Source organism: Chiloscyllium punctatum, chromosome 2, assembly GCF_047496795.1.
Source record: "Chiloscyllium punctatum isolate Juve2018m chromosome 2, sChiPun1.3, whole genome shotgun sequence".
NCBI lineage: Eukaryota > Metazoa > Chordata > Chondrichthyes > Orectolobiformes > Hemiscylliidae > Chiloscyllium > Chiloscyllium punctatum.
The window spans coordinates 125,924,466-125,949,608 of NC_092740.1; the positions used below are offsets into that span (position 1 = coordinate 125,924,466).

General features: G+C 40.2%; 1 protein-coding gene across 2 annotated transcripts in view; it reads left to right on the forward strand.

Moving 5' to 3' along the window:
• The first annotated feature begins 812 nt into the window (after positions 1-812).
• Positions 813-25,143, forward strand: part of LOC140488862 (coronin-2B-like) — a 151,703-nt gene continuing 127,372 nt past the window's right edge. For both annotated transcript variants that reach the window (XM_072588148.1, XM_072588149.1), the window contains exon 1: positions 813-1,194. The gene's annotated coding sequence lies outside the window, so the exon portion shown is untranslated. The remainder of the gene's footprint in view (positions 1,195-25,143) is intronic.

Below are 25,143 nucleotides of genomic sequence, written 5' to 3' on the forward strand. Positions count from 1 at the left end.
CAAGGCTGACCTTCTGTCTCAACCCCACATCCTTCAATTCCCCAAAAATCGACTGATCGCAATATTGAATAAGTGAAACCACTCCGAATATTCACAATCCTTTGATTTCTCAACATGTGTGTGCTAAATGTCTGACCTTTTACTCTGACCCGATGGTCTATGTACCCTAACTAGGTGAAAACCAACCTCAACATCTACCTTGGTAAGTATTTTTACCAATAAAAGAATTTACTTTTGAACACGGAGTTTTAAAAAAAAAATCCTTGCAGAGCATTGCATTACAGCTTGACAATGCCATTCTCCCTTTGAGGCCATTTCTGTCAGATATAAATACTCAATGCCAGTTTTTCTTTCCAGTCACCCCTTTTCTCGGGTTCCCTGGCCTGGCACTTACACGGAATGTAAAGAATTTGCTGAGATCCAGGAGCAGTCTTTCGGGGACACCCCGTGTCATTATCGGCGAGATTTTCTCCAGAGCTGGAGAACCCGTTTCTGGGCTTCAAGATTCCCCCACTATGTTGTGAGTTTGGAAGTTATTTGCAGATTGCTGCAGGTACAGAGGAGGCTTGGGAAAGGTCTGGGAAGGGGAATTGCTTAAATGACAAAAGGGATGATGGTGCAAGGTTGAATTCTTACTTACTGAAGGCATGCAGAATGTTATTTTGCATGAAGAGACTTAGATGCACAGAAAATAACACATTTAAAGCAAAAAAGGGCACAGATGCGGGAAATTGCCGCACCCTGTTATTGCTGTGTTACGTGTGAATACTGCAGCTGCTGCTGTGTGTGTGTGAGAGAGAGACTCCGCCTCGTTAAATCTCCTTGCTTTCAACTCTAGTCTGCACAAAGGGAGGAGGATCATCACTATCTGCTACCCTCTCAGTCCTAGTTACAACGTTGAGTGCCCCTCTCTCTGGGTGCCCTTTCTCCCTCTCTCTTTAAACCAGCCCCACCTCTTTCTCCCCCTCCCTGTTTCTCTGGTCCTGCCTGGTACTGACGGCATGTTTTATGAATGAACATTGGACCTCGGCAGAAGCTCAGGGCTTTCAAGTCACCCCCCCGGGAAGCTGCTGGCAAAGGAACGGGCACGATATTTTTGAACAGGAACAAAAGAGGGAGAGAGAAAGAAACTTGAGCTGGTGCTTAGCTTGTTACCTGGCTGTGTGTGTGAGAACCTGAAGGAGTGCCTGCAAGGTAAGAAACAACGAGAGAAAAAAACATGGCCATGCAATGTAAATAGAGACTTAAGTACCTCACCTGTCCTCCTGCCTATCAGTTACCTTTTACATGGGCATTATTTAAACAATAAGATTGTTGTGTAAATGCTCATGACTGGCGATAAGACAATACCCTATTCTGTTGGCGCATGAAGGTAAATCATCTCCCACCCGTCTTGCTGTTTGACCAGAATAGCAACGTTAATAATAAAATAAAGCTGGGGTAAAAGAGTCGAAGCCGGCACCTGTTCAATGAAAATCAACCCCTCACTTTCTTCAGCCTCTTGGAGCAAGATCATGTCTCTAAACAAAAATATCTTGAACCCACAAGGCGCCTAGCACCCCCCCCCCCCACAAAAAAACTACTTAAAAACGAAAATGTATAATTCCTTTCTGATTGTTAAATGTACACTTCTTATATTGCTGAATGTTTACTAAGCTGTTCTGCCTGCCCTTTCTCTGAGATGAACGTTGCTTTTTTTTCAAAAAGAACTCGTGTTGTTTTTTAATTATTTGGCCATGTTTCCTAAACTCAGTCTTGCCCTCTCCTGGATCTACTGGAGTGTGACACCTGCATATGTTGTTTTAGTAAATGTGAGATTCCTGATTCAGTGAGTTTTAAGCGTCAAAACCCTCGTTCCTCTGGTGTACAAAATTTTTCTCCCTGGTTACTAACCCGCAGGCGGCAAGATCCCCACCATGTACACTAGCGTTAACCTTCTCCCCTCCTGGATCTCAGACTTCCTTAAATTCTTATCAATTGTTCACCTCCCCCGTCCTTTGGCTTGGTGACCCTACTTTAAACTGCCAGGTCTCAAGCTCCAGTATTCTGTTTTAAGAGTACTTAAAACCTGCCTCTTTGATCAAACATTTGTCTCTCTGTTTTCATGTCTCCTTAAGTAAATCACTTGTCAAATTTTGTCATAGACCATTCCTGTGAAACGTCTGGGAATGTTTTCACTATGCTCAAGGCACTATATACTGTAAATGTGAGTTGTTGCAGGTAGTCGGACGGAGTGTGTTAAAAGTAAGTCCTGTAACAGAGTCCTGGAGTTATACAGCAGAGAAACAGACCCTTTGGTCTGACTTGTCCATGCCAACCAGATATTGTAAATTAATCAAATTATTTTCCAGCCCATATCCCTCTAAACCCTTCCCATTCATGTTCCAATTCAGATGCCTTTTAAATGTTGTAATTCTACATGCACCACCCTCTACGTGAAAAAATTGTCCTTTAGGTCCCTTTTAAATCTTTTCCCTCTCAGCTTAAGCCTGTGCCCTCTAGTTTTGGATTCCCCTACCGGTGGAAAAGACTTTGACTATTCACCCTATCCACGCCCCCTCGTGATTTTATAAACCTCCGACGCTCTGAGGAAATAGCCCCAGCCTGTTCAGCCCCTCCCTATATAGCTCAAATCCTCGAACTCTGGCATCATCCTTGTAAACCTTTTTCTGCACCCTTTTAAATTGTACTACATCTTCCCTATTGCAGGGAGACCAGAATTGAATTGTGTCTGTAATAATCTTTGATAGAATGGAAAATAATATACACTTGTGGTTTGAGCCTAAGAGAAAGTAGCATGGAAAGAAGTTAGTGTAATGGACTGTTTTCATCATTGGACATATGTTATAATGAAGTTATTGCTTTAGAGATAGCAGTCTTCGAGAGAGATTCAAGTTATTTCAACCAACAACACAATATTTTCAGATTTGCATCCAGTTGGTGATGGCAATGAGGTCAGGAGGTTAAAAATTGTCATGGTTTATAGTCCTGATGAGTAACCAGACAATCCTACAGGAAGTGTGCATGAGGATGGTCTGGGCCTCAGTGGTGTAGCAGTCACACTTGCATGGTTGGCAGGTCTGTGCTGAGACTGAAACCGGAGACATGAAGACTTAGTCTGTCTCTCTGTGGAGCTGAAGTCTATACTAGAGTCCAGAAATTCAAGAATACTGGCAAGGAAAATGTTTGTTAAAAGTGAGTGGGTGCAGCAGACTTGATCACTAGGGCAGTGGACGTAAGAGTGCCTTTTCTTTATTTTGACGAGAGATTGCTCCACATATCAAGAGTTTAAAATGAAAGCATTTGTAATGCTAATCTAAATTTGTGGTGCCAAATCATCTAAAATGTAATAGCCAACCGTTAATCCTGCAGTATAAACTCCAAACGATTATTGATATACATCCTATGCCCCATCTTCTTTAATCCAATTTCAAAGAACGTTAATAGGGAGTGTTGTAATTCTAATTTCAATGTAATGGATAGAAGTCTGATCCTTCTCTCCCCTTGCACCAATATTATCAATTTGAAAAATTCCAGAGATGCAGGACTCTGTCTTGTACAGCTCTTGAAATGCCAGCTCTGATTAAGTGCTCCATTTCTTGGAGCTGAACTTGGATGGTTGAGCTTCAAATTCACAGGTTAGCAGAGAATCGGAGTGTGAATGTGTACGGAGGGGGCATAAAATTTGACTTGATACAAAAATAAGTTGTAGCACAAATCAATTCCTCTCTCCCCTCTTTGTTAAAGTTAAACATTATGTCATCTTATGAGGATAAACTGTTCAAAGCTATGCATTAGTTTATGACAATATTCTTCAAACAGTCTCAATTTACAACCTCTCAACCTTGTTTTCAATCCACTCTATGTAGTCCCCTATTTCTTTAGCCTCCTCCAGTCTTCCAACTCCCCAACGTATCTGCACTCCTCCAATTTTGATTCAATGTGCATCCCAGATTTTAATTTCTGCAACAAAGGCAGAAATTTCTGCACCATGTATACCAGACAGGGCTTTAAGCTCTGCACTTTACTCCCTTCACTTCTGTCTTCTTTCCCCCTTTTTAAATAGCCCCTAAAATCTACCTCTTTGATCAAGCTTTTGGTTGTGTATCCTCCTAGCTCCTTATGCAACTTGTCTTACATTTTGTTTGATTAATCATGCTGTGAAGTGCCTTGGGATATTTTGAAAAGCATTCTTGCATAGGGGATGGGCAAAGCCAGCATTTTTTTGCTCCCAATTTTAAGTGCTTTGCTGGGCTATTTCAGAGGGCATTTAAGATTTAAACGCATTGTTTTGGATCTGGAGACACGCATATATTTCCTTTCTTAAAGGATATAGTGAACCAGGTAGATTTTTACAACAGTTGGTGATGCTTTCACAGTTAGCATCATTGAGACAAGTTTTCAATTCCAGATTTATTAACTGTATTTAAATTTCACTGCTGCAATGCAATTTCAACCCATGTGACCAATGCATTAGTTTTGCCCTCTCGACTTCTAGTCCAGGGATATTACTATGATGCCATCCACTTTCACTGCCCATCCAATAACCTCAAAAGGTTCTAAATAAATAAAGGTTGTTGCTGAAACTGATCATTGGGAAAAAACAAAGTAAAAGCCCCTTTGCAAGCAGAAGATAACTGTATGGTCATTTGTTGCTGTTATGTATTATCCAATGTATTAAAAATGAGGATTTAAAAAATTACCCTGTTTATAGTCTGTAATGTGCCTTCTCACAGCTAGTGGTCAGGTCAACAGAGTCAACTGCATTTCGCTATTTCAGGAACTGGAGCTGTTGCAAAGCTCCAAAAGGGTGCAGCAATAACTTTTAATCAACTGTCTGTCCTGTGGGTGGAAGATAATTATCATATTTTACTTAATGCACACTACTGAAGTTATTGTACTAAAGATCATTTAGATGTCTTTGAACTGTTAATGTATGGATGAGAGAAATGGGCTAAATAAGAAGATTGAAAGTTCGCCTCATGTCTGAGACTGTTGTGGACTAATTGCAAGAAAGACTGCTGGCTATGACTAGTCAGTAAAGCTGTTCTATCATGTTGTATTCAAGATGATAGAAGACAAACAAGCTGGGTCTTGACCTTTTATCTTTGAGCAGTGTCTGTAAATGGGCGTCTGTACTCAGACAGTAATGTAATAATTCAATTTGTAAAGTGAGCTTTAAGGACTCAGATGACCAGAACTGCAAAATCACGTTGCAATCTTTTTATTTTGCAAAATGTTTTTGTTTTTTGAATCAAAGTAGTTGTACCTTGATGTTTGTCCATCTTACTTTGTCCCTTTGTTCTTACTTGGAGCCAGTGCATGTTGTCCACGTGACAGATCCAGTTTACTTAAGTATTTCTGCACAGGCTTTTGGTTTTTCATTGACTGTGAGCATTGGTCCAGCATTTCTTCTGCATTCCTAATTGCCCTTGAGAAAGTGCTGGTGAGTTGTTTTCTTGAATAGCTACATTTCACGTGATGAGGAGTGGAAGTTCTAGGATTGCACTCAGTGACCGTGAAAGAATGGCATTATACTGTACTTTCTGTGGTATTTCCCAGATGATCACTCCTAGTATCTTGAAAGTATTTTCAATCATCAGGATTCCTGATGAAGGGCATGTGCCTGAAACATTGATTCCCCTGCTCCTCGGATGCTGCCTGATCTGTGCTTTTCTAGCACCACACTCTCGACTCTGATCTCCAGCATCTGCAGTCCTCCCTTTCTCCCTGCTTATGATAAAGGGAGAACGCAATTATGGATGACTAATCGACCAATAAACTGAAAAAAAACAGATCGGCAGTAATAGCCTGGGTGAGGAGTTCATGGAATATTTTGAGATGATTTTTTTTAGAATAGCATAGTAGTTGTGTGGTGAGCACTGCTGCCTCACAGTATTAAGGATCTGGGCTCGATTTCACTTTCAGACGACTGTGTGGGTTTTGCACATTCTTCCTGTGTCTGTGAGTGTTTCCTCCCATAGCTCAAAGATGTGCAGGTTGGGTGGATTGGCCATGCTGAATTGCCCGATGTGCAGGAGGGATAGGGTGGTGGGATGGGTCTGAGTGCGATGCTTTCTGAAGGGTTGGTGTAACTCAGTGGGCCAAATGGACTGCTTCCACATGGTAGGGATTCTGTCACGTTTTGGAACCAGCCAAAGGGCAGGTCATTTTCTAAGCACTCTGTCAGAGATATTATTATGTGCCTCTGAAGCAGGTGGGGACTTGATCTCAGGCCTCCTGGTCCAGAGGTAGGGACATTACCATTAAACCACAGGAGCAGTTCATATTAGAATAAGGGCACAGAACTGTTGGTGCTGAAAATCTGAAACAAAACTGGAGAATACTGGATAAACACAGCAGATCTGGCAGAATCTGTCGAGAGAATGCAGAGTTAACACTTTTGAGTTCAGTGACGTTTTTTTTAGAACTGAAGACAACTGGGTAAGGTTGAGTTTATGCTGATGACAGAGTGAGAGGGGAGTGAATAGAATACTTGGAGATAGAACCCAGAAAGAGAGGGAATGATAGACAAAGAAAGAGCTGATGATAAGCTAAGAGAGAGATCTAAATGCTAAGCAAGGTGCTAATGAGATGTGTGAATAGTTAAAAATGGTTTGAAAATTGTCCATCATTGTGAAATGCTGATGGTATGTGTTCGTGGTTATCTCACTGAATCTTTGCTGTAGTATTCCTTCAGCACAATACTAGTGAATGCCAGCACAGTCTTGGTCAGTCTGTCGCTCTTGTCAAATTTGATTGAGCCTCTGTTGGCTTGCTTCTTTGCCATATCAAATGTTTCTTTCACACCATGGTAGATAATCTCAACAGATTATTTCTAAAACAAAGTATAAGAAACCCAATGAAATCTTCTACAGGTTGCCTCTTATGTGGTTGTTTGACAAAGGTTTACTTCTGGACCAAATTGTTCTTTGGAAGGTAGTCAAACTCCTAATCTCTGAAGGAAGTTGAAGCCATGATATGCCTGCAAGTTCAAAAGTGAAGTTGATTGATTGAAAACAACATAGACATTTCAATTGTCTTAGTGTTGTCTTCTAGTGTAATGTAGCATTCTGATACTTCGAAGTTATTCCATGGCTGAGCCATGGAATCTCATCTTTGTAAGCTATAACTGCTGCTTCAGCTTTGGTAATTGGTCTGATAGATAGTGATCTTGACATTGATGTCCAGCTTAAGTTTAATAGGCTGTCTATTGAGATAGGAGAAAGTGAGGACTGCAGCTGCTGGAGATCAGAGTGGAGAGTGTAGTGCTGGAAAAGCACAGCTGGTCAGGCAGCATCGGAGGAGCAGGAGAAATGACGTTTCGGGCATGAGCCCTTCATCAGGAATGAGGGATCTCTATTGAGGTAAACAAGTTCTGTGAATCCCAGAATGCTAGAATCACTAATTTCTGCTATTACTGTCTTGGTTACCATTTTTGAATGAGATTGCTATTCTATAATAAGGTTTTTAACATGTGTTCTCCTCCATTCGTTTCACTCTCAGTGGGCTTCCTCTGGACTCAGTATTTGACTTTGGGCATGAGTTGGAGGTGCTGGTGTTGGACTGGGATGTACAAAGTTAAAAATCCCACAACACCAGGTTATAGTCCAACAGGTTTAATTGGAAGCCTCAGCTTCCGGAACGTCGCTCCTTCATCAGGTGGTTGATGAAGGAGTGGTGCTCCATAAGCTAGTGCTTCCAATTAAACCTGTTGGACTATAACCTGGTGTTGTGTGATTTTTAACTTTGATTTTAGGGAAATGCTATGTCTTTAGAAGTCTCGCCTCCATGAAGTCCACTCTGGTGTTTTGTATGGTTAATTTCTGACCTTGAGTATGCTAGGAATTATATCTTTTTCCATTTCTTAATGGGCTGATTAATCCCAGTAAGCTGTTTCAAATCTATCTGCATTATCACAATATTATTTGTAATCTTCTATTCCTTAAGCTTATCTTTTATATTCACAAATGTTTTCTATTTAATTGGTGTCGAGCTTGCAGCTTTGTGCAGCTTTCCCTTTATCTGTCATCCTTTTATTGTATTTCTGTGTGACCATGTTAAATTCTTCTATAAAGTCTTAACTTGTATTATTGGGAGTTTTGCAGTGATTTACTGCTGTCAAGTTTTTAAAAATTTCATTTATTTATCTTTTGATACTGTGTTTCTATTATGTTTATTGGATTTCCCTACCTTTATAATCAAAATGGTGGCTGCCTGATTCTTCTAAATGTTTTCCACTTTCTACAGCCGAGTTGGAATTTTCCCACTTCTTCCCTGATGAAATGGTGCTTTTCTGTCTCTTAATGATCCAAACCATCTCTGGCTGCGATCATCATAAATCTTGCCCAGCTTAACTACCAGTCCTCCTTAAATCTTGAATTTTACCTGACTCTTCTAGTGCTAGAATCATTTGATCGATTTCTTTTAAATTTACTTGTTTTCAGCTTAAATTCTGAAGCCTTCATGATTCTGTAGCCCTGGTCTAAATTTCTTTTTTGGCTCTTTCACCACTACTTGCAGCTGCACCTTGTCAATGTCTATGACACTCCTTGTGAGATCTCGGTTTCACTCCTTTGCTTTCCCATTCTGATCTTTTCCCTTAGTCATATAGGTAGATTGGGGAGTTGGGTGGAGAGGTGGTAGATGGAGTTCAGTCCGGACGGGTGCGAGGTGATGCATTTTGGACGATCCAATTAAAGAGCAAACTATAAAGTAAATGGAAAAGTCCTGGAGAAAATTGATGTATCGAGAGATCTGGGTGTTCAGGTCCATTGTGCTCTGAATGTGACAACAGAGGTTGATAGAGTGGCCAAGAAGGCATACGACATGATTTCCTTCAGCAAATAGGGTATTGGGTACAAGTGTTGGCAGGTCATGTTACAGTTGTATTAGACTTTGGTTCAGCCACATTTGGAGTACTGCATATAATTCTGGTCGCCACATTACCAAAAGGGTGTGGATGCTTTGGAGAGGGTGCAGTGGAGGTTCACCAGGATGTTGCTTGGTATGGAGGGTGCTAGCTATGAGGAGAGGTTGAGTAGAGTAGGATTATTTTCATTGGAAAGAAGGAGGTTGAGGCCTACAAAATCATGAGAGGTGTAGACAGATTGGATAGCAAGACAGTTTTTCCCAGAATGGAGGACTCTATTACTAGGGGTTACAAGTGCAAAGTGAGAGGGGAAAGGTTTAGGGGAAATATGTGTGGCAAGTTCTTCACACAGAGGGTGATGGGTGCCTGGAACGCATTGCCAGCAGAGGTGGTAGGGGTGGGAATGATCACGTCTTTCAAGATGTATCAAGTCATGATGGGCAGGGAGCAAAAAGGGGCCAAAGGTTTGGTGCTGGAGAGGCGCGGCCGGTCGGATAGCATCCGAGGGGTGGGAGGGTCGACGTTTTGGGTAGAAGCTCGGGAATGAAGGAATCCTGGTGGGGGGCTTTTGCCCAAAGCACTGATCTTCCTGCTCTTCGGATGCTGCCTGACTGGCTATGCTTTTCCAGCACCACACTCTTGGCTCTAATCTCCAGCATCTGCAATACTCACTTTCACCTTGGAAACAAAAGGATACAAATCCTTAGAAAATAGGTGACAGGTTTACTGAAAGGAACTGGAATACTTAAAGAGCCTGTTCCTGAGTTTTAATGTTCTTTGTTCATGATCTCTAACATCACCTGCTGGAGTCTCCTGTTGCTTTCTACAGTGCCTCCTTGGTGAAGGCCTCTGTATTTTCTAAGTGTACAAAGTTAAAGATCACACAACACCAAGTTATAGCTAGCAACCTGCTGAAGGAGCAGTGCTCTGAAACCTAGTGCTTCCAAATAAACCTGTGGCACCATAACCTGGTGCTGTGTGATTTTTAACTTTGTCCAACAATGGCACCTCCACATCATTTTCTAAGTGTGGCTTGCTTTTCGGACTTTGTTTTTTGCCTAGCATACACTCTTAACCCAATCCATTTTAGAAGCTTCTGGATGAAGTTTCAGATTTGGATTGAATTTGCTGGACTTGCAGTTTTTTTTTTGCTGCTCCCACAGATATTGTATTTCAGCTGCAGACTGTCAATGTAATCCTAGAATGATTAAATTCACTGGTTTGAGATTTTTCCCTTGTGATTTTCCTGGTTTTCTTGTGGTGGGAGTCAGACCTGCAGCATTGCAACCATGTGCTGTTTCCCAGATGACCACTGCTGACATCTGGGGAGTTTGATACCTTTAATAATGTGTGGAAAGGACTGTTTGTAGTACTGTAGTTTGCTGCAGTCAATTCTCCTTTGTCATGGGCCTATCTAGTGACGAATGGATAAGAATACATCACGTCTTTTAGGAGTCATTTTAGAAGTTGTTTTTCTTAAACAACAAGGTGCATTGCACAATAGCAGAACAAATAATTGCTTTTTCATTCGGATTAATTGCTAGGACCTTTGGCAACTAGTCAAGGTATGTCTTCTTTCTTCAAAATCTAGAGTAGAAAACCTCTTCTTGATAAACCAACCTTGCAAAACATGAACATTGTGATTTTTAAAAATTGTGCAGTTTTGGCTGAGTGAGTTCCCAGTAGGTGAAAGGAAAAACTTGTGTTTTTATTGCAAGTTCCACAACCTCGGCATATTCCCAAACTGTAGCCAGCAAAGCACTTTTTAATTTAGTTTTTAATTCTCCTGCTCTTCAAAATAGTGGCTGTGGGGTACTTTGCATGCAGCCAGGACAGGCCTCAATTTACTGCCTCTTTGTAAAGATGGCATCTCCAACACTGTAGCTGTCTTCCCATAAGGGATCTGGATGTAGGCTGTCTCATATGATGCAATATTTACAAATGATGATTGAAAGATCTGGAACTTTAAAATTTGATAAGTGTTATTGATCTGGTTCTGATGTTTCCACGGGCTATAAATCCTTGTAAAGATTGGACAGATTTCTTGGCTAGTATTTGACATCAGAAAAATGGGAAGCCTTTCAAATTTATACTTGTATACTCACAGAGGAAATGCTGGGCCGTGAGATTAAACTGCAGTAAATAGTATTCTATCTCGCATTATATTCCATTCACCCTCCCCTGAACTTACTGAATTACATCAGTCCTCATAACTATTATTTTGTTTCAGCCTAGAACAGTCACTTTAAATGGTTTCATTTTGTAATTGTACATATTAGCACTGGCCTGGCCAAGGAACAGATTCTTTACAGACCTCATGCCTCCACCCACTCCATCTTGCCTTATGGTCTGTCTTGACCATTTTCAATGGGCAAGGGGAGGTGATGGCCAAGTGGTATTATCGCTGGACTCTTAGTTCAGAGACCCAGATAAAGTTCTGGGGACCTGTGTTCGAATCCCACCGCAGTAGGTGGTGTGATTTGAAATCAATAAATAGCTAGAATTCAGAGTCTTTTGATAATCAGGAAAAACCCATCTGGTTCACTAATGCCCTTTAGGGAAGGAAACTGCCTCTCAGCAATTAGAGGTGGGCATTAAATGCTGGCCTACCCAGCAACACTCTTATCCCCTGAATGAATAAAAAAAATTCCAAGCACTCAAAGACAATATAAAAAGAGACATTAGCAATGAACTGTCACATGATTTGGATGAAAGACCCTTTAATGCTGAACTGAATATAGAATCTATAAAGTTCAACATTTTAGTCCTACAAACTTAACAAAACTTAAACATCATATTAATATTTTTAAAAGAATATTGTGTTACATTCAGAGACCAAAATTTCTAAATTTCTTTACTGTATTTCTTGCTTGACATTCGTTAATTTATTTATGGGGTTTGAATCATGAAAGTAAAAGCAGCAGCTTGCAACGAGGCTTATGAAATGTACCCTAAAGCAAATCTTTGCTATAAAAAGCAGGTTAAATAATGTCAATACAGGTTAATTGGAGAGGAACGATGGACCAATATATTTTCTCACAAATTAACAAGACTATCACCAAATGTATATGATATGGAAGCTTCAGTTGAGGGGCAGATGCAAGGTTTAAATGTGGATGTTCTAATGTATTTGTCTAATTTTGCACCTTTCCAATATCTGTCTGCTTCACATAAACTGCATCTTGCTTTTACAATTCCAATTTTCTTAACAGGCAAATTGGTTGTATTTGTCCATTAGTTGCTGTTCAGACTTTAGTGAAGTTGGTAATTATCATGCAAGTAAGTGCCTTTATATTAATGCGCTAGATGTTAATTGCTGTCAGCCAGCTGTCATGACTCTGAAAATGATTTGTTACAAATGTAAAAAAAAACAGGTTTTGAACCTTCAGGGAGACATTTAAAAAATGTCATTTTTAAAATTTAAATTTAATGTTTTTCTCGCTCATCTTTTGCTTTCATTCTCCATGTCACTCTGAAGAGGTTGTTAGTTCAGTTCCATAGATAGCCAGCATGTAGTTCAGAACAACATTAACATCATGGATTCAATACAAAACAAACAATAAAAAACAAAAACAGAATTTGATAGAGAAACTCAGCAGGTCTGGCAGCATCTGTGGAGAGAAAAACAGAGTTAACGCTCTGAATCCAGTGACCCTTCTTTAGTTCAGGTGCTGTCAGATCTGCTGAGTTTCTCCAGCAATATCTGTTTTTGTTTTCTTCAGATCTTCAGCTTTCAGAGTTCTTTGTTTTGTTATCATGAGTTCAATTCCTGCTCTGTTGATGTTGATTTAGGATCTGCCTCCTTGCCCTCTTCCCTGAGATTGGAAGAGGGTGGCAAACTGCCACTGATGAAATTTGCCAAGAAAAACAGCTCAGGGTGAACCATCAGCCAAAGACCAGCTTTTTGGCAGAGTGCACACAGAATATAATTCTTCCTCTTCTGACAGTTTTTGTTTCCCTTTTGGTATTTCTCGTTCTTATATTGAATTGAGCCTCTTGAATTCGCTATCTTTCTCAGACTTACAGTCAGAGAGTTGTACAGCACGGAAACAGATCCTTTGGTCCAACTCATCCATGCCGACCAAACATCCCAACCCAGTCTAGTCTCTCCTGCCAGTACCCAGCCCATATCGCTCCAAACCTTTATTTACGAATCCTTCAATCTCATTGTTAAGGTGATGACCTGTTGCTTGCCTCATTCATTCTCGTCTTTATGTCCTATTACCCTCCCTGAAAATGGGAGCTTATAATGAAGCAACCCTGGGGGCAAATATTTTTTGAACTGAGAGATGCAGGGGCAGTTCAAACTCATTGCAAGTTCTGCTGAAATGGGGGTCCATTCTGTTATCAGATGCTCCTAGTGCCTCAAATGCACGTAAATGTTGTGTGGTTTAAGTAAGACACGCCTTTGATTTGTTTGGATAGTCAAACTCCAATGTTTGTTTGTTTCCTTGATGTGCAATGTACAGAACCATTTGTAACTATGTATGTATAAAAAGGTTTTTTTATGAATAAATTAGAATTTTGAAATTAAAAACATCATTCAGCATCCTGTTATTGTGTAAAACTGGCCCATGTTCATGTAAAGAAGTGACTGAGGGGTTTGTCGTCTTTGTTTGACAGTTGATAATGTGAGAATTCCAGTTGCATGATGAGTAGCAGCAGCTTTCAATTTGTATGTTAACCTGTAGGACAGTGCAACCACTGAAATTAACTTTGGAGTGTGGTTAAAAGATTGGTCAGATCTCTTACCACCTCCACAAATAAAAGCAAAATACTGAGATGATGGAGATCCAGAATAAAAGCCAAGTGCTGCAGAAACCCAGCAGGTTTGGCAGCACCTGTGCTGAGTTAATGTTTCAATTTGAATGTGACTCTTTTGAGGTTCTGAGTTCCAGGGTAATTCAAAGAAAAGCTGCAAGAAATACTGAATTGGCTCTCAAACTCTTAGCATTCGCCTGTACTTGTGTTTCTGTTTTTTGCCGCTGTTTACCTATTTAGTTACTTATCTGTGCAATTTAACTCTGTGATCTGCCTGTATTGCCCGCAAGACAAAGCTTTTCACTGTGCCTCTGTACACGTGACAATAATTTCAATTTAATTCAAGGCTGGAAAGGTATTTCTTTGGTTTCAGGGGAAGGATTCCTATGAATAGATGTTTAAAACAATCCTATTCTCTGTCTCAAAAGTTTTGACTGATACCCCACTCAGTATTGACCAGAGATGATTGAATGAGAAGAGACATTCAGATTTCCATTAACCTTTTATGTGAAAAAGTGTCTTCCTCTTGTTCGTAAGTGACCAATACCTAATTAGTACATTTGGCCCTTTTGTTCTTGATTTCTCCACTCACTGAGACAGGTTTTCGGTACCTATTTTACTTGAATCCCTTTATCATTTTTAATCATCTCAACTTGTAAATTTGAGTACAAAAGAACAATGTTGTCTAGAAATTGTTGTTGACCATAACAAATCAATGCAATCATGTGGCATTCTCTTGTTTACTGTCTTACTGGAGACATTAAGCTGTTTATCTACATTTGTTAATAGCCTATAAATGTGCTAATGTTTTCTGTCATCAACAAATGATTTGGAGGTGCTGTGTTGGACTGGGGTGGACAAAGTTATAAATCTCACAACAACAGGTTATAGTCCAACAGATTTATTTGGAAGCTAGTGCTGGACTATTACCTAGTGTTGTATGATTTTTAACATCAACAAATGACGATGTGTTTGTGTGACGCTTTATCAGAAAATGAGCTCAAGGTCTTCTTTAGATGCCACTTATCCCTCTTGACACAACTTAACAATAAGGAATTTAAAATCATTCTTTCAATGCAGAAAATTTAAGCAAAAAGAGCTTCTACCTGCTGAGGTTGAGAAGATTAGATTACTTACAGTGTGGAAACAGCCCAACATGTCCACACCGACCCTCTGAAGAGCAACCCACCCAGACCCATTCCCCTCTTCACTTAACACTACAGGCAATTTAGAATGGCCAATTCACCTAATCAGCACATCTTTGGACTGTGGGAGGAGACCCACACAGACACTGGGAGAATGTGCAAACTCCACACAGACAGTTGCCCAAGGTGGGAATTGAACCAATTGAACCAGTGCTAACCACTGTGCCACCATGCCAACTTGAAGCATGTGAGACTCCAAGAGATCTTAACAGGGTACATGAGGAGAGAATGCTTCCTCTTTATAGGAGAATCAAGAACTTGGTGTCACTATTTTTAAACCAGAGGTTGCTTGTTAAAACAGAGTCTGTGGAAATCCACATGGTAGAAGGAGAGTCCATGAATACTGTTAAGCAGATGTGGATAGATTCTTGTTGAGTAAAGGGGGTTGTGGTGAAAGGTTATTGGGGATAGGTGGGACTATAGAGATTACAATCCGAACCAGCCATTGTCCTTTTGCAGGCAGAGCAGCTGAATGGCTTTTTTGTGTTCCTTGTTGCGAGCCCATAGCACTATTTCAGGGTACAATATTTATTCTTCTACCAACGTCATAGAAAAGAACATTTTCAGTTCATCGTATTATAGTTTGGCACTAACTGTGTACAAATTCTGTTTTCTACAGAACAACAGTGACTACACTGGCAAAAGATATTTCACTGGCTGTAATTATTTTGGGATGTCCTCAGGTGATGAAACTTCAGAGTGCTTTGGTGCAGAGGGATCTGAGTGTCCTTGTGCGTGACATGCAGAAAATTAATATTCGAGTATAGCAGGCGATAAAGAAGCTTTGGAATTTCTGGCAGAAAGAATAGAGTTTAAAAATAGAGAAGTGTTACTGTAATTGTACATGGCCTACCTGGAGTATTGTGTACAGTTTTGATCACCTTATTGAGGAGGGCTCTAGTTCCATTGGAGGCAGTTCAGGGGGTGTTCACTACAATGATCCCAGAGAAGAGGGGTTTGTCTTATGAAAAGAGATTGAGCAGGTTAGGGAACACTATCCAGGGCGTAGAAGCATGACAGGAGATTTAATGAGGTATATGAGATGCTAAAGAGGATTGACAAAGTAGATGTGTAAAAATTGCTTCCTTTTGTGGGGCAATTCAGAATGAGGGGTCCAAGTTTCAGGATAAGAGATAGCAGATTTAAAACACAAATGATGAGATAGTTCTTCTCTCAAAGAGTTATTCACCAACCACTCCCCCCCGCCCCCCCCACTCCAGAGTGTTTTGGATGCAAGGGCATTGAGTAAATTTAAAGAGGCAATAGATTTTTAATTGGTGTTTGTTTGAGTGTTTTGGATAGCAGGCAGGAAAATGGAATCAAGACTGAGATGAGATCAGCCATGATCGTATTGAATTGTGGAGGGGCTGCATTGCTACCAACTGTTCCATCTTATGTTCATATGCAAGGTGCTATATAAATGCAAGTGTTTCTTTTTGTGATAATCTTATCACAACTTTGTACATTATACAAGCTGTCAGTTCACAAGTTTACGAGACCTGTCGAGTGGTTAGGTACTAATGAAAGGAACTGGACCCTGTGAAGTTGCTTCCCAAATTTGTGGGTAGCTGTTGGGTGGAAGGAATTTGATAGTTAACATTCATTTTCCAGCCTGGAACAAATCACTTAGATAAACTGAAACGCACTTTAACCTTGCTACTGAGTGGAAAGAAAAATCGATTCTTCATAAACAATTTTTGTTTTAAGTGTCAACATCACTACTGATCATAGATATCAGGCTGTTTCATGAGGGACTAAAAATGGGAAATGAATAGAATTTTAAAAATGTACATAAAACATAAATGGAACAAAGAACAACACAATGGAATTTTAAAAAGTTGAGTTCAAGAACATTTAAAATTAAATTGTTTGAATGTTGGCATTACTGGCTAGGCTGGTATTCATTAACTGTCCCAAATAGCCCTCCTCACTAAGTTAGTGGTGAGCTGCTTTTCTTGTTCAGCTATATCAGTGAGGAAGTTTCAGGATTTTGACCATATAGTAGTGAAGGAATGATGATCCAGTTCCAAATCAGGATCGTATGTGGTTTGAGGAGAACTTCCATGTGCTGCTGTTTCCATGCATCTGCTGCCCTTGTGTTCTGGATGTTAGAAGCCATGAGTTTGGAAGGTGTTCTCAAAGGAGCTTTGGGGAATTGCTTTAGCGCTTCTTGTGGAAGGTGCACATTGATGACACTCTTCTAGTGGTTATGCTCCATTTTGAGATGATTGAAGGATAAACATTAGCTAGGACACCGGTAGATGACATCCTTGTTCCTCTATAAAATAGTGCTGTGCGCTAAGTTAAAATGCACCCGAGATGGTGGACATGGTCTCAGTTTAACGCCACATCTGAAAGACAGCACCTCTGGCAACATAACGATCAGTCAGCACTGCTTCAGGAGCATCATTTTTGATTTTTATGCTGAAATCCTGAATCCACATCCTTCCAGCTCAGGTAAGTATGCTGTCCAAGGAGATCGAGCTTAGAACTTGTTTCCTTGACCTATAAGCTATTTGTAAATGATTACATGGTGGATTGACAATATTTGCCTTTTGTTTAAAATTACAGCAATGAATAAACTAAATTACTATAGACTATTTTGTTAAGCCTCTCAAACCTTAATAAATTATTGGAATCAATTCTGAGAGACAGGATAAAACAGTGACTGAAAAGGCATGTGGGTTAATCAAGAAAGTTTAATTTTATATGAGCCCTCTGTACTCCTGCTCATCATATTGTGTGAAGTGTGTTGTTTCTCCTTATAAGACAGATTTTATATCATCTTCCTCTTGGAGGAATCCACAGGATTCGATTCCTTTCATGTATTAGAGAAAAACCACTTGTACCCTCATGAGATGAGGCTCTTGTCTTCAACTAGATTCAGTTCATTGCTTGGTTACATTGTGGTAGGCCATTCAGCCCATTGAGTCTGCTCCTTCATTCATGAAATTGTGGCTGAGCTGATAACCTTTAACTCCACTTTTCTTCCTTTTTCCCCATATCCCTTGATTCCCTTTCTGATTTAAAAATTTTTCTATCTCTGCCTTGAATATGAATGACCGAGACTCTGCAGTCCTCATTGCTAAAGAATTCCATTGATTCACTACCCTCTGAAAGAAACAAAGTCCTCCTCATCTCTGTCTTAATTGGGTGATCTCTGAGAGTGCACCCTGTGGTCCGACTCCCCCAGGGTGAAACAACCCATCCACATCTATTTTGTCAAACTCCCTGAGCATCTGTGAGGTTTAGGGTCGGAATTAGGTTCCGTGCAGCTCAAGTCACAGCCTTCTACAGTAATGTAATTTAAAGTTGAAGACTCTTGAGATCAGAATTGGAAGAGAGTAGAGGTGTCAGACTGTTAGTGCTGGAGGAAGTTATAAGATAATGTGCTGCAAGACAATGGAGGAAGTTGTCAGTGAGCACTGCAGTGATGGGTGACTGGAACTTGTGAGTCAGGACATTGGCAGGTTAGATGGCGGCTGGGTTAACTGTCAGAGGCAGAGGCTGCAACTTTAGAACCTCAAAAGTTGTTCACATCGAATAACCCCAATAATGAAATTAAAATCAACTATGGCAAGATGAATTGTTGCCATTTGAAAAAATGCGCCAGGGTAGAATTGCTTTCTTAAAAAAGTGTTCACTTGGAAACTTTTTAAAATTAACTTGTATAGACATAGCTCAGTCTAATTAATACTGAGCAAATAGGTGTTGTAACTATGGTATTAAACAAAAAATTCTGTTCGATAATTACTTTCGTGGACTCTGTGTTGACATTGCATTAGTTCATGACAGCTGAATGAATAATACTTTGACTCTAGCGAGGCAAGATAGACTATATGTATTATAAGGTGGATAGTAGAACCGTATGGGGCACATAACAAAAAGCAATTCTAAGCCAAGATCTTTCTTTCCCTTAGGTTATCAACTTGAACATTCCCTTTCTCCACCACTGACAACCGTGTACCAGTTACAAGATGCACTGCAATAGCATGTCAAACATCCTTTAAAAGCACTTTCTAAATCTATCAGCTTCATGCACTCTATCCTGCAGAGTAGGTGTTGGAGAGTGGGATCTGGTTGGATGACTTATTTCTTGGGTGATAAAGACATGATAGGTCAAATGACTTTTTCTTATGCCATAAGCTTTTGGCAAATTTCAGTGGGAATGATAGTTTGACAATAAGACAACTCTTTTACTGTTTCATGCAGACTTGGATTTGAGGCAAAATTGCACAGAGATCTCAGCTGTGTAAAATTGTAAATGCCTTTGCAAAGCCACCAAACCACTGACAACAATATTAACATAGCATCTTTAACAAGATACTTGAAGTAGCAATTGTCAAATGAGGCCCAACATTTAAAGTCAGTTATAAGAAGAGAGAGTGAGATTTAGGAAAAGCTTAGGGTTCAGGCAGCTGAAGGAATGGCCATCAGTAATGGAGCAAATAAAATTGAGGATAATCATAGATAACAGATGGATGGGAACACCAACCTACCACACCTTCACACTCACACTCTCTCTCTCTCTCTTTCTCTCTCTCTCTTCCCCCCCACCCCCCTCCAATAAAAGATACACACTGACTGCCTTGGAACCATATTGCTGTTCTTCGCTGCCTCCGGGTCAACATCCTGGGACACCTCCCAAACAGCACTGTGGGTGTCCTGACGTCACATGGGCTGCAGTGGACTTTTTGAGTAGGGCTCACCATCATCATCTTGAGAGCAAATCCGGATGGGCAACAAATTCTGGCCTTGCCAGTGACCTATGAAAAAAATTTAAAAAATAATACTGAATGATATTTGAAATTCATACAGGAGTTAGTTTCTTTGAATCAATTCATTATTGTGTAGAAAGCCCATCCATCAGAAATGTGCTGTTGCTGCTTACATTGAGAGTAACACTATGCCATTCTATCAGTTTGACTAAAACAGATGCTGGTGAAATGGTTATATGTGTAGTAAATTCATTGATTATTTATAACCTTCTGTTGCATCGGATAAATGGAAATTAAACGGAAATTTCAGCTGTCATTTGTGTCAATGTTTGACATTAACTACAGGAAGTACAGTGCACTGATAATGATGTGAGACTGGCCTGGATATTCGGCTGAGCATCAGTCATCATAGGATTGTCACTCTGCTCTTATGTTTCTGTGCCCTGGCATGGCTCAGCATTTCTGGTCAGGCCTTTTGAGCCTGGAATGCAAAGCGTAAAGTCCTGCAGAGAGCTGTGTTGCAGTGCTGGAGTGTCAGGAGGTGGGAAGGCTTACCAGTACTGCTTTTTGGCAGCACCAGCTGCTGTAAGGCAAGTTCATGAATGTTAGTGAATGGGTATATGAGTGAATGGACGGTAATTAGAATGAATAGGTATGTGGATAGCTTGGTACGTTGATGAATGGATGTGTGGGTCAGGAGGGAATGTTGGGTGGTGGGAACTAGTTGGGTCAGAAGATGGGCCTATTGGGTAGTAGGCAGTTAATCAGGTGATGTCAGGGAGTTGGAGGGAAAATATGATTGAAGGGCATGGAAGGTCAGTTGTGTAGTTACCCAGGAGTTAGACTAGAATTATGCTGCCTAATATCTCCTGGGTAACAATTCAGGTCATTACATCAGAACTTTACAAAGTTTCCGAGACTTTCACAGAGGGTCCAGAGGGAGCAGGGCGGTTGCTTGTCAGAAGTTCAAACTTTCCGAGCAGTTGCCATGGCGATCAGTGCATCAGGATACCCATGAGGCTCCAAAGCAGATCTTTGGTTGTATTTGCTGTGTCCGATGATCCAGAGTCCAAAAGGTGCAGGCCGCTGTTTTTGCTTAGACTGTGAAGAGGCTGCGCCAGTTCCTGAATGTGTTGGGGTGCAAATGAATTGGCTTAGCCTGTTCTGTACAGAATGGAAACTGCAATGTGTTCTCACTGTGGTGTGGGCAATACTGGGGAGAATATTATCCCACATACAGGAATGTGGCAGCCGCAGGCAATTTGCAGTGAGAATTGACGAAAAAATATCTTGCTGCACAGGCAAATGATTAATAACATGGGTAGATATGTACAGTCTTTTTGTTTTTGCATTATGGTTATGAATGTTGCTATGTTCAACCTCCAGTGACATCATGTATTTTGCATCAGATCTCATCTCTTGCACAAAATAACACATGCTATTAGCTGGTTCCAGGACTGCCGATTTAAAAAATAAATTAGTTGTTTCTCGGCTTCTGTCTCTGTGATATTTGTACCTGATAGGACACAGTCCCAGGGCTACTGGCAGTCTTCTAGTAGTTCCAGTGACCATTGTATTTATATTAACTGAGTCAGTGAGTGATGGGCAATTCAACAGGGTGGGGTAAACGACTGGGCTCTATCTCTCCCTCACTCCATGTGAACTTTAAAACTGAAATCACTACACAGAACGTGGAGCACAGGAACACTCTATTTGCCTAATCCTCTGTATAAGTGGTGTCATACTCCACAGGAACCTTTTTCCCCTTCATTGTTCATCCAACCCCATTGATATCTGGATTTTAAGAAAAAATCTCTTTTGCATGTGTTTATCTGGCTTCCTCTTAAATGAATGTGTTATTTGGTGATTTCATTAGGAAGCAATTCAGATCATTCTCCTGAGGCTCCTATTGGGATTTATTATGAACAATTTTTTTTTGGCTACTGGGTCTGGTTTCCTCTTCAAATGACCATATCAAATTGCTTCATGATTTTAACAGCCTCGAGCAGCTCTGCTTTCTCTCTCCTTTCTATAGAGATGGGAAGCAGCCATCAGTTCAATCTTCCTGAGTCAGTGGGTCACATTGTTGCCTCTGAGTTAGAACCTTGTGCATTAAAGCCCCACTCCTGAGACGTGATCGCATCTTTTATCTGACCCCTGCTGACACACCCACCCACCCAGTTCGACACTGTTGAAGGTGCTGCCTTTTGGACATCGAAGATCCCATGTTATTATTTTAAATAGGAATTGATGAGTTCTCCCTGTTGTCCTGATCAGAATTTATCATTTTGTCCTTGTTTGTGTGCGATAACTGGCCTGGTTCATTCCCTAATTCCTCAGCCAGCATCAAAAAGCCTACCTACCTGTTACCACCTTGCTGCCTGTGAGTGTTTGCTGTGTCATAATTAGTTCCCATCATTCTTACATAATGAAGTGACTCCCCTTTAAGAGTACTGTACATGATTGGCCACAAAGTTCAATGGGGATGCCTTCTCGTAGAAACATAGAATCCCTAGAGTGCCTAGGTATCTCATGATCACAGGTGCTATACAAATGCAATTCTTTCTGCCCTCTCAGTATCCATGTGGGGGATTACTTTGTTTGCTTAATTGCCAGCAGACTAAGCCGCTGAAACCTGCCTATGGATACCAATTGGCTGCTAATATTCACAGTTGGGATGCTATTCTATACCAGTCAGTATAGCATGAATCTGCTGACTGGCTTTTTGCACAATGATTATTTTGTTTTAATAGAATCCCTACAGTGTGAAAACATGGCAATGCTTCTAGTCCCTGGATATATTTCCACCTGGTTTCTGCTTACCTAATCCTCTTACCTATTCCTATTACCTAATACTACCCACCGTGACAACATATACCCTACGATATAGATGATTGGGCATTTTCCCTGTTAATTGCACTTGGAGATACAAAGACCAGCAGGAATTCATCAGTTTGGCCTCTTCTCATAGGCAATTGTATAAGAAACAAAACAAGGAGTCAGGCTGTGGACAAAAGCCTTTCTATGCAGTTTGCTAACTGCATACTGAGTGCTTTATGGGTTGCTAACAGGTGGAGTTTGACAGTGAAGTAATGTGAATCCACTATGACAGTTCTGTTTCTGAGAGAAGTTTTGAGAATTGTAGAATAATACAGCACAGAATAAGGCTGTTCGGCCCATTGATTCATTGTTGGGTGTTTTGAGCAGTCCAGTTAGATTCACTTCTCCCTGTTTTCTTTTTCTCATATCACTAATTTATTTTGCTGTCAAATATTGAGACAGTTCCCTTTTGGAAGCTATAACTGAATAAATTTCAGTCATATACCAGTAATCACAGCACTTTGCAAAGTAATTTTTTTACAAAAGTAATATGAAATATTCAGTGTAGACACCTAATTTCATTATTATATATGTGTTACTGTTCACTCAGACCCCAGGATTTGTGGCAAAATACTGAGGATGCTGGAAATTTGAAACAAACTCAGAATGCTGACCAGCTTTATTTTGTAATAGTCCAGGTCGACCTTTCCTTACCTGGTATTAAGGGGGTGGTATAAGATGCATATGGATGTCTGAGGCTATACTGGCCATGGGATCATCCCTTGTTGCTTTCTAATCCATTCATGAATAATCTACTGGGTATTTTCAATCATACGTGGCTTCAAACAATTTACTTGGTGCTGACTAGGACTCCAGTTGCATTGCTGTTCTTGTTTGCATGTGAACCCTTCCTCATTACTGTAAGTGTGCCTCTGTCTGTATATGTTTGTGAGGTATAGTGCAGATGGAGCTGTGGATAATGAATTCTGGTGCATACTTTTCCACATTCTGCACTGCCCAAGGTGCAATAGGATTTAAGTGAGATACCAGTGCAGTGAACTTCTTTATTCTGAAATGTACATGATAAATCTTGGACTTTAGTCAGTTAATCTTCCACACCTTTGAAGGAGAATTTTGACATTTTATTTCATCTGTTTTCAGTGAGCCTTGAACTTATTTTTTTCTTTACCATTTTATTTAACTATCATTTTTTGGTCGGCTTCTGTTTCCAATATGTATTAATTAATGCTAATAGCCCACAGAGTACGTTTCTGATGACCCTCTTGTGTGTTACTGTCAAGGTGTGGAGATTGCCTGGAGCTCATTTGCTTTTCCAATTGGCTTACCAAGCTCTAAATTGAATAGTGCCTGTGGATTGCCTCTAATTTCACTTTGGTGTATGAGAGGTGAATTAAATCATGCTATGTATATAGGCAGATATATTTACACATTTATTCTGGCAGGGAATAAGTTTGAACATTGTGTGACATTCTGTGTTGCAAGTCTTTGAAGATTTTTACGTTGGTTGATCTAGCTACAGCTTCTAGAAGAGTTTATACTATTCTTTTAGTATGCAAGGTATAATCTTTTAACTTGGGAAGCAATTTTCTTTCACTATTGCAATTTTGCAGAAAAACCTCATGAAAAGAAAAATAGTTCTTGCTCTCTGAATCTATCTGTTGATTATAAGGTGCTGTGGGAAGATGCATGAGGCAAAGCAAGTATCTGTTGTTCTTGATATTTAAACAGTCTTATTTCCTTTTGGTCATTCTGTCTATGTAGATATTTAAATGCTACTTCCAAACAAACACCAGTCTCAGGGTTTATGGTTGCAATTTGTGCAAAGGTGGTTTTCTCTACAGGTTACCTTGCAGTTGACTATCAGGGTATTGTTAGTTCATGGCAGCTAATTTTTTGCTTTCAGATAGCTTGAAGGAAAGAACATGTTCTCCCTTCTCCCTCTGCTTTGTGGAACTATTTGGAGTGCTTGTTGAGGATAACATGGATATATCACAGGAAAAAGATGAATAAACGCATGAAAAAGAAAGAGATGGACGGGCATACTGATGAGATACAGTGGAGTGAGGAGCTTCATGTTGAGCATGAACACAGCGTAGATGAGTTAGGCTAAGTGGACAGGTTCCTTGTGTAAAATTCTATGCTAGTTTTAGTTTAGATTTTCACACTTTCCTGAAGAGGCTGACATAATGCTCAGGTGTAGGTCTGTTGACAGTGACCATCCTCACTTGCAATCTTGTCCAAGTGGTGTTGTGCAGACAGTTCAACTATAGATATAATCTTGGCCTCACCTGATGTGTGGGCAAAAGTTACAGCAGACCAACCTGTGTGCTGATTCGCTACATAGGGGGAAAAGGTGATGGGTGCAATTGTAATGAACACTGTGTCAATTATGCAATTTAAAATTGATCGATTTTATTTCATAAACATTTGTATTTATGAGCTATCGTATCTCAAGCTGTCTTAATATTATAAATTGGAGCCAAACATGCAACGGTTTAATTCTTACCTCACCATTCCACTGAAAGCACATTTAGCATGATGGCTTTTTGTGTGTAGAAGTGTTTGTTTTTTTTTTAAATGAACATTTCTGTTCCCAACCCATGCCTAGTTTCTTGCGTCGAATTAAGTATTATGCTGTCCCGGAAATTAATGCTTCCTTAAGGTGTTGTTATTTTAACTTTAATGAAGCGATGATAATTTCTGGGGATATTGGTGAATTCTTCTAATTCTGTGCCTGTGTGAATAA